Source organism: Mus caroli, unplaced genomic scaffold, assembly GCF_978045245.1.
Source record: "Mus caroli unplaced genomic scaffold, Mus_caroli_1 scaffold_14, whole genome shotgun sequence".
Classification (NCBI taxonomy): domain Eukaryota; kingdom Metazoa; phylum Chordata; class Mammalia; order Rodentia; family Muridae; genus Mus; species Mus caroli.
The window spans coordinates 44,281,096-44,292,132 of record NW_028227269.1 but is presented as its reverse complement, the minus strand read 5'-3'; the positions used below and the strand labels follow the sequence as shown (position 1 = coordinate 44,292,132).

The 11,037-nt window shown below is 36.1% G+C and overlaps 1 non-coding gene across 1 annotated transcript; it reads right to left on the bottom strand.

Moving 5' to 3' along the window:
- Window positions 1-462: 462 nt before the first annotated feature.
- On the bottom strand, window positions 463-666 carry LOC115032931 (small nucleolar RNA SNORA73 family). Its single transcript, XR_003838570.1, has one exon. It is a non-coding gene; the product is annotated as a small nucleolar RNA SNORA73 family (small nucleolar RNA).
- Between the last annotated feature and the right edge of the window lie 10,371 nt (window positions 667-11,037).

Below are 11,037 nucleotides of genomic sequence, written 5' to 3'. Positions count from 1 at the left end.
TTTTTGACTTGTCTAAGTCACAAGATCTCTCTGAAGCCTATGTGAGATATGTGGCTAAGTATTTCATAAGTTGTTAAGCTCTACAAAGATATCAAATATTATTATTGTGAAAACTGACATCTCAAAGTATCTTTTCTTTCAGTATTACTATAATGAAGTCAAATGCCAAACATTCTCTGGAACAATATTTTATTGTGATTTGATAAATTCAGCTTTTTGGGAGATGTTTAATGCAATTTTCACTATACTTTATAGACCATAGCAATCAAAAAATTAAGTTGGCTTTTCTATCCATATTGATGAGATGAAGCTCATGTTATCCTGTGAAGAAAAATGGATTTCATTTCTGTGAAGCAGCATATTTCTCATAATTCTATACCATGAGGTTCAAAGAAGTCTTTATGACCAGGAGTCCTAGTATATTGCTTTTTTTCTAAGATTTCTTGTTTTGGTTTTTTGTTTGTTTGTTTTATGCATGGCTTTTCTCCTTAGTCATCATCCACCACGGGACTCCAAGAAGTCTTGGGAATATGAAGGCACAGACTTGAAGTCCAGCTTCATCTCCAACATTGTGGAAAGGAACTTTATATCAGGGGGCAGTGCTCTGTGCTCCACGATGCCACTAGGACAGCTCTGGGAGAATGACCTCCAGGGTGTCCACGGTGAATCTAAGATTCCTTCTAACACACATGTAAAAAATTTAAGCAGTATAATTAAAATTTATCATTTTCATAGCATTTGTGTTATTTATGCTTATTTTCTGAATTTCATTAGATTATTTTCTGAGTTTCCTTAATTTTGCACTTGTTAAGGAATTAAGTTGTTAAATAAAATACATTGAACCTAATGAGAATGGCTAGATTTCCCTGGGTAACAAACGGAAAGTAGACAAGAAGTTTTAAGTTTCAATTATTTATAAACTCTCAGAAGGAAACACGAGAACAATTGTTTCAAACTTCTTTTAGAGCAATGGGTACCTACTGTGAAGTCTCAGAACTACAACCATACCAAAGAACATATCAGTCACATACCTTTTTGATAAGAAGTTTTCATTTGCCATCAAAAGCTAACAATTGCCCTATCAGTGAACCAATAAGCAAAAGAATATAGAAAATGTTGCAAATGTAGCAAGGAAGAACATTTTTTTAAAAAGTTCTTATTGATGCACTTTATTGTGCCCTTCACAACAAAACTTCTTCATTATGTGAATTACATTTAATGAAATATGTATCATTATAAAGAACATCAACTCTGGATTTATCACACCTTGAACATGTCTTCCTTATTTAAATAATAATGGAAGCATCCCAGAGCTTAACTCATCCAGAATCTCACCATGACTTTACACTGCTGTTGTCTCTTCCTTCATTGTTCTGGTTCTGGAGTTCTCTGTAACATCTTCTTTGGCTCCTTGTTTATCCTTTGATTAGGTTTTCTGTACTTGAAGACCAAATGTTTGTTTGATGGAGGCTTCTTGTCTTTTCTTTGCTTGCAGGATTCTCCTGTGGAAAATCTAAGTCAGAATTCATGCTGATTATTCCCTATCTAGCCAAAACTTCTTGCTGAGCCTAGGACTCAGAAAGCCCAATTGCTGAGGACATGTGTGTTTTCTTGTCCTGTTCCAAATTTAATATGTTCAATGATGAATTTGAAATCTTTTTTATCAGCTCCAAACTCTTCCTGTTCTTCTGTTCTTTAATTCAATAAGTAAAACTTGATGAATTATTAGGCTTTACTTCTTATCCTCTATTGTGTTATAAACAGTCATTCTAAGGCTGAAGAAATATCCATGATGATAGTAGCCATATGTACATAATATGTAAATATTTACAATTATATCTATTCATATTTATTATTATTAAGAATGTCTCATAGTTCCACAAACAGGGTAATAGTGATATCCATTTAATCTCACCAGAAGTCTTCATAACATTCTGTTTTGTTTTTTTTTTCAGTCCATCAAAGGGTACATTTGTCATGGAATATGTTCATGTTCTTTGGGCATAGTCAACATAGTGAACTTTCTGGTTTCCTCTTTCATGCTCTCTGCGATTGGCACAACATAAGCTGAGATAAAGCAGAGCTAGCAATACCCCAGCAAAAAAGAATACACACTTTCCTAGATGGAGTATATTTTCACAGTTTTAATGCTATCTGAATTGTGAACTTTCTGAACTATGTTAATTGAATTTTGGGTTTTATTAGATTTCTTATTCCAATGAAGTTTTTTTTAATTTTTAATATTTTTATTACATATTTTCCTCAATTACATTTCCAATATTATCCCAAAAGTCCCCCATAGCGCCCCCCACTTCCCTACCCACCCATTCCCATTCTTTTGGCCCTGGCATTCCCCTATATTGGGGCATATAAAGTTTGCAAGTCCAATGGGCCTCTCTTTCCATTGATGGCCGACTAGACCATCTTTCGATACATATGCAGCTAGAGACAAGAGCTCCGGGGTTCTGGTTAGTACATCATGTTGTTCCAACAATAGGGTTGCAGATCCCTTTAGCTTCTTGGGTACTTTCTCTAGCTTCTCCATTGGGAGCCCTGTGATACATCCAATAGCTGACTGTGAACATCCACTCCTGTGTTTGCTAGGCCCCGGCATCGTCTCACAAGAGACAGCTATCTTTGGGTCCTTTCAGCAAAATCTTGCTAGTGTATGCAATGGTGTCAGCGTTTAGAAGCTGATTATGGGATGGATCCCTGGATACGGCAGTCTCTAAATGGTCCATCCTTTCATCACAGCTATGAACTTTGTCTCTGTAACTCCTTCCCTGGGTGTTTTGTTCCCAATTCTAAGAAGGGGCACAGTGTCCACACTTTGGTCTTCATTCTTCTTGAGTTTCATGCGTTTAGCAAATTGTATCTCATATCTTGGGTATCCTAAGTTTTGGGCTAATATCCACTTATCAGTGAATACATATTGTGTGAGTTCTTTTGTGATTGTGTTACTTCACTCCAATGAAGTTTTAAGTAAGGAATTATAATTAGAATGCATAAGTGAGTTAAATGATTCCCCTATTAGAAACTTAAAACACAGCATAATTCTTGTCGTTTCTCCTAAGGGTTACTAGAGATTTGAAATTCCATTTCATCAACATAGATATTATCCAAAATTCTGCTATGATAAAATATATGTGCAATTGGGGTATAAAGATAAAAATCAATGACCTGTTTCTAAATCAAAAAGCAAAAATGATAAATAAGGCAAACATAATTATCATATTCTCAGTCATCAACAGAAAGCAGATGATATACTGACATCATAGACACAGCTACAGTTCAAAAACAGTCTAAAGGTAGGATTACGACTGAGCATTATGAAGTATGACAGAAGAAGACTACTGATCCTCAAAAAAAGCATCGGTGGTTTTCTAGGCAAAGAGACAGACATCTGAAATTTTATAATTCACCCAAGTTTGACCAGTTCAAAATTTAAACCCAACTCCATCTGTTTGTCTGTAAAACTTGCACTATTTCTGTGATTATTAAAAAGATGTATTTTTGTGTGTTCAAAAATAGTTAATTGAATCATTATTTGAAGTCATAAAGGAATACTTATAAGAAACAAATTATTGGTATTTATTCTCAAAGAGTTCACAGAGTAGGGTCTGGGAAAAGATGCATCTAAGTAATCTTGGTAGGAAGAGTTGCAGGATAGCCTTCAATACGGGAAAGTAGGAACACATTCAGTAAGTAGTTTTGATTTCAGACTCAGTCAAGGGTGGGAAAATACATGTGGCCAGTTTATAACGAAAATGAATTTGAACTTAATTCAGTGTTCTACAGGGAGCCATGCCAGTGTTCTGAGAAGCATAATTACTGACATGTAATTTTATTCTAGGATGTTTAGCCTGATATTAGAATATAAAAGTAATTCATATATGGGAGAGGAAATAGAAAAATAGATCATTGTAAAAGGTCATAAAAACATGTGGATAGTGATCTGAGAAAGATTGATGGGAACGGTACAAGGTAGCAGAGAAAGTCTGTCTGATTCATAGACCACCATAAGTTTGAGGAATCATCATGGTTGATCCTCAAAAATTAAAGTTCAGCCTGACTTGCTGGATCAACCTGTTGTGATAGCACTCAGGAAGAAGAATCAGGAGAATTAGGAGTTGAAAGTCACGTACAGTTACAAAACAAATTTTATTTCATCATGGGCTACATGAGACGTCATCTCCCAGAAAGAGAGCAGCAGGGCAGACAGTAGTTTGTAATGTGGTTATTCTGAAGCAAGTAGCTTTGGGAAAGCAATGCTTCCATTTAGATTCAAAATACCTATTTTTCTTTTTTCTTTTTTTTTTCCTGACATAGAGTCTTACTCATTCACAAAAATGATCAGAGTGAAGTTTACTCTGTATCCCAAACTGTCCTCAAACTCACAGTAATCCTTTTATTTTAGCCTTCTGGATTTTAGGATTAGAAGCATGAGCCACCATACCCACCCCAAATCATGTTTAACACAAAAACACCATTGATTCTTGAAAATATTTGGAATAATAGTTTATGCATTCTAAGTAGTGACTCATTCCTTAAAGCACATGGATCTTTCTGATAGGGGACTTATCAAGCTACATAGTTAAACATCAGGCTTTAGGTTAGACTCTACCTTTATTGGTAGCATAGCTTAATTTCTAGGGTCCTTGATTTAATCTCATTTTTAAATATATATATTTCTATATTTTGGGTTTGACCAAAATCTAAGACTTTAGATTTATAAAGATTTTCCTGTTTAGAAAAATATATAATAATAATAATAATAATAATAATAATAATTTGCCTTACTTTTCTTGGCTGTTACATAATATTTTGAAAGAGACACTAATGTGAAATTCTTCTAGATATAAACAAACTTCTGCACTTTCAACAGTAGGGGCATTTTTGGTCTCTTGGTTCCTTGGTAGTCTTTATATTGCTGCTTGAAACTTTCAGTCGGAGCTAGATTGCTTGGATATTTAGATGCACAGAGGAGTTTGCCAGAAGACTGGTTCTTCTCCCAGCAGTGTGCCATACGTAAGAATTATGAATACATATTTAGACTTAAATGATACTCTAGGATCAAAGGAACAAGAAAGAAGCACCAGGTGGATTAGAAAACTAGGAAGTAAAGCATAGCCACTTTATTTCTGTTAACTGTCTGCAGGAGATTCTTTAAGGCATACCATAGTATGAAGATGTAAAAACTACAAAGTAAAAGTTTACTAGTGAAGCAAGCATGTAGGCTACAGAATCTAAAGCTGAATCTCACAAAACAGATGTTTCATTTACTGTGACTGGGGGAGATAGGACAGAAAAAAAAAAAGACCATGTAGGTATTTTATGACTTTATGATGAAGAAAATAACAGTTTCCTGTAGCATGATATTAGTGTTCAAAAAGGGAACGTCATAAGATTCAAGGGGAAGAGGCAAAGCAAAGTAACTTCATACACAATTATTTATTAAGCACATGAATAACACCAAGAGAAACAGGCAGTGAACTTCATTTAAAGATGTTCTGAGCACTGATGAAACACACCGACACTGAAAGAATAAAAGCACACGATAAATTGTGTTTCTTAGAAATGCCGAGCACAAACAAAATGCTACTTTTAAGCTATAACAAGAATGGTTAATTTCTGAATATGCTTTCACCAACTTAAAACATACTCATTTCCCTAACAGATAGGAGACAAAAGTATTTTTGAAAGGAAAAAGAGATGCACGGGAAGGGAGCACGGTGGGAAGGACATGAAAGGAGTTGGAGGGAGAATATAGGAGTAGGTATAATAATATTCCATTGTGTACATGTATACAATTTTCAAAAAGTGAAAAAAAATGGGATGAAAATCTGTAAGCTTGATTTGTGTTTAGCTAATAATCTTCATTCTAAAAATGATTTTCTTTAATTGTTCAAGATGTTTATCATGTGAGTAATGATTCTGGGGGAATTAAACTGCTTTCTAAAAGTCTCAATAGTGAGCCTTTGTTTCTCAGTGTCATGGTGAACACTATTAAAAAGAATTAAATTTTACACAAAGGCTAAGGATATTTGAAGCAATCTACAGGAACACAAGCCGATTGAAAACCAAACTAGAAGAAATTAGCTGGATCAACATTCAGACACAGCAGAATAAAAAGGAATTGGCAATGCTTTTCCTGGTGGAGCTCTGAGAAAAGGAAGCCAAGTGGTGGACAGTAGTGGGGAGACTCAGCTAAAAGCCAACATCTTTTGCTTCCTATACTCCAACCTGAGAGAGCATTTCACTCATCCTGCCTATTTTCAAAATGCTTCCTGATCTTGACTCATACATTTATTGCTACCATGTGAGATTTACATATAGACATGTAGCCAGCATGTAGGAAAGACTGAACAAAGAAGGCTCACACAACCAGAAAGGTTGAGACAGAGAGTGCAATAAGAGACAGGGTGGCTGAAAAGAGAGGATGACCCTGGGTTCATTTTTTCATTTTACTTTTTCCATTGACCAAAATGACATTTTGCTCACTTAGAGGTAAGTCCTTTTTGAGAACACAGCCACGAAATTCTTTTCAGCCGGAACGACATAGTCACTTTTGTTTTTGTTTTAGTTTGGCTTGGCCTGCAATCTTCTACGATTCCTTTTATAGAAAATTGTAACATCAGATTCACAACGCTCTCTAATTTTTGTCAATAATAATAATAAAAAAAAAGAATGTATCAACGCACTGTTTGGTGACATTTTAAAATGCAGTAACGACTTTTAATATTCATAGACACACCGCCCTAAAAATAGAAACTGCTGTTTTCCCTCAAATTTGGAAACATGGAAGGCATTTACCTGAAGCCTCTTCAGGGGAGGTACCTCGGTTTTCAGCTTGATAATGGGCTTGGGATCACACTGTGCATCTGCACATCACTGACAAAGGAGAACATTAGAGTGCTCTCATTTCAGGGTACTTCTGACTATTGCCCTTCAGAGATACTCTGGAGACAGAATAATGGTGTCTCATAATTTCAGCCTATCTAGGTATTTAGCACAGCTTCTGCCAGGCAGTAATTCACTCGTATTTATTTTTCTCAGGATGCAACAGTGGTCTGAATTAAACATTATGATACATACCTGTACAAGCATAAACTATTTTTTCAAATTTTCCTAGTCAAGATTTCTTTCTCAGAGAAGAAAATTAGACAGGTGCAGCACACCAAATGAGATGAACTTTGTCCTCAAAGAAAATTGGTTTTTCCTTTTCAATTTCATTTCAAAGAGATCTGACAAGTGTGGCTTTGAACAAACTTTAACAGCACAATATCCTTTGTGTAAGTTTTCCCTTGTCAGCTTTTCCATTCCAGCAGGAACTTAGAACAAAGTGGATGCTGCCCTTTGAGTTGAGAACTTCATCAGTTGAATGAACACTAGCATAGTGCAGCAAAATTGAGGGCATACTCTCTCTTAGAATCTCAACAGTGCAGTGTCTCAACAAATATAATTTCTCTATCTGCTGCAAAGAGAGACACTCGCCATGCATTTTCTTTCATACATCCTTCCTCCTTCCTCATAGCCAAGCTATTTGGCACCTCACCCACTTGAGACTGTACAGATCACACCATGAAGTCTCCAGCTGAGTGTGGAGCAAAACCAGATTATTGGTGATATTGTTTAATCCAACATTATTTTGTCTCAGTATGATAGGGAGCCCAGTACAAAATTAGACTTTCAGATGTATGCTAGGAGTTTTGGTTTTGCTTTGTTATAGTGAAAGGAAAGACATGTAATTTTCTATCTGTTTGGCTTTGTTTCAGTTTTAACCTGCTTTGTAGCTTAGTGATGATTTAAAAGGAAGACTCAAGTGCAGAGGGGAGAGAAACCATAAAACCCTGCTTTCCAGAGATTCTAATCTTTATTGCACATGAGCTTGCATGGCCCCTCACTCCTTGGAGCTTTACATCGTGTGTAAATTGTCCTTCTCTACACTGGGAACTGCTGCCTTGACAGATTATTTTTCTTTGTAGTACCCGAACTTTCTGAAGGGATTGTGTTACAATTGCTTCATGCTATCATTCCTTTTCTCTTGGCTTCAGCTATTCCTTTCATCTATTTTTCCCCCTTCCACATTAATATTTAAAGACTGTACTGGTGTCAAACATTCATGTAGATACAACTTAAATGCAAAGTGAATAAGGTTACAGAATAAGTCCATGCCCAATTTAATTACAGCATTTTGATTAACACAGATTGTAAGTAGTTTGAACTAAGAATTTTAAGTTGCTCAGCTTGAATATTACAAAGACTAAGTAGAGATTCAGGATAACTTTGACTCAGAAACTGCCAGAAAACACTCTGATTAACCAATTTAGATGTACTATCTAATTAAGGACCTAAATATCTTTGGGATCACAGAAATTCATGTTTATTGATAAGATAAAATATTTATTACTCAGAGAGCTGAATTAGCAAAAAGAGAAACTCTAATCAGTTGCTAAGTTCCAGAAAAAAAAAAAAAAAGAAAAAGAAAAGGTTGGTTCAAGTTGAGTACATGATACTTATGAGCAGAGCTGGCTTATTTATTCAGAGGCCACACTTCCAGAAAACTGTATTCTTTAAAGCTGATGTTGATGAAGTCTGTGACCAAATTTCTAAACTGGTTCAATGGATAATGACTGTGCATGGCAATCTCTAATTGAGAATAATGACTAGGCAAAGAGGAACAGGCACAGAGAAGAGATCTAAAAACTCCAAGGACAAGGGCGAAAGACGGTGTGACTTTCACACTCATTAAACATCTTTAACAGGAAAAAAATGTTTTTTTTTTGTTTCTTTTGTATAAATCTAAGGTATTTTCTATTATTAAAATAACAACTATACAAATTGCAAATATAAGGGAATCGGGAAAACACTTCAAGCATCTAAAAGGTACTTCCTAGAGTCTGAAACCCAAGCATTCAGAGAAAGCAACATGTGAATTTCCCAATCCGGAACCCGACAGCAATGCAGAGGTGACTGATATCTCTTTATAAGGTTTGGTTTTTAAATGATTCCTTGAGGCATCCCCACAGGAGGTAAAACCAGGCTTAAATTCTGTAAAGTTTGGATGCAAGAAGTAAAATAATTGATATCTAAGACGTGTCCTTCAATTTGAAAAAGTTTATAAACATTATATACACAGATCTTAACTCATGACTTTTAATATATCAATCATGACTTCTGATTGAATGGTATGGCATGAAAGGGGAGCCTCAATCAAATCAAGCTTTCATCCCATTGCTCTTTCAAGGTTAGTGTCTTATCAAATGAGATTGACCAAACAATACCATCTACCTGTTCGCAATTTTACTCAAATAATAATTTAAAAATTGAAACATACATGCACACAAGTTCCAGTCATTATAACTACAGTATAGCAATTGAAAGAGGTAAAGTCTTACACTGTGATTGGACAAGCCTTATGCTTTGATTTATACCTTCATTCTGATACCTATTTTATTTCAGAGTAAAACTTTGTGGGTGTGTATAGGAGGGCTGTGGGTGGGTGTGTTTTCCTGGATCGATCTTCAACAATTGAAGTAGGGTCTCTCATTGTATCTCAAGCTTGCTAATTATAGTGGGTTTAGATAGCTAGGCTACCCCTGGAATATTTGGTTCTTATATCCCAAGCTTCACAGGCAGGTGTCACACATATTATTCTGTACTTGAGTGCTATGGATATGAACTGTGATTCTCACAATTGTATGAATAGCTAACCAATATTTGCACCCAAACAATGGACAGAAGCCACTGACCCCTGTGACTGGAATAGGGGAAAGCTGGAAGAAGCTGAGGAGGAGGGTGATCCTGTAGGAGGACCAGCAGTCTCAATTAACCTGGACGCCTGAGATCTCTCAGACACTTGACCATCAAACAAACAGCATACAGCAGCTGATATGAGTCCCCCAACACATATACAGCAGAGAACTGCAGGGTCTGGGTTTAGTCAGAGAAGATGCACCTAACCATCAAGAGACTGGAGGCCCCAGGGAGTTTAGAGGTTGGATGGGGTGGGTGTTGGGGCATGGGGACAGGGTTGTGGTGGGGGAGGTATGGGATATGGAACAGTCAGAGGGTTACTGGGACAGGAATAAAATCTGAAGTTTTAAATAAATAAATAAGAAAGATCGAAAAAAGAGAAAAAAATCTCTGAAAAAAGGGTGAAATGGAAAGAAGGGGAGAGGAGAGTAGAAGATCTTGCTTAACCTAGTAATGTCATGATTTGTCATATAGTCTTTACATAAATATTTACTCGTAAGAAAATAGCTCCTAATAGTTCAGATGCGGAATCCTGAACCATTAAAATTAATAAAAGGTAGGTTATCAAGACATCTCTTATTTATTTATTTACTTACTTAGTTTTGTGACACTACATGCCTCCATAGAATTGTTCACACACACACACACACACACACACACACACACACACACACAAAATTATACCGCCAATGTTAGAGCAGCAAGTTCTGTTCTCTGCCTGAAGTGGCACTGGAGATGCTCAATCCAGAAGCCTGACATTTGAAGATCTTTTAACTGTGATTCTTACATGTAGAGAAAAGCAGAGATTTGTTCGTGTCCCTTTTTAGAGGGAGGAAAGGGGTAATTATAAATATGAAAATCCTTTGTCACACATTTCCATACTTAAATTGATTTAAGCTCATGCTTTTGGCTTATGCTTGTAACTCAAGCACATGAGAGACTGAGGCAGGTATACGGAAGTATTAGCATGATGGAAGCCTAGTATTAACTTAGTTTTGACTACAAAGTATATGTATATTTCCAGAGGACCTCATAGGGGTTTGAGTGACACAAAAAGCACTTGACAGAGGGCTGCTTGATTCAGCATTTCCAACAATATCAGTGTTCTCTAGGACCAGGAGCTGAATACAGATGCTCTTGAAGGAAAAGGATGCCTGTTGACCACCTTAACATTTAAGTTTAAATATGAGTCTAGGTTTGGGTCTTTTGCTCGTATGCAAATGTCCTGAAGCAACTAACAATCTGAATGTCACTACAAATATCTCCTTCCCTGTAAATAAG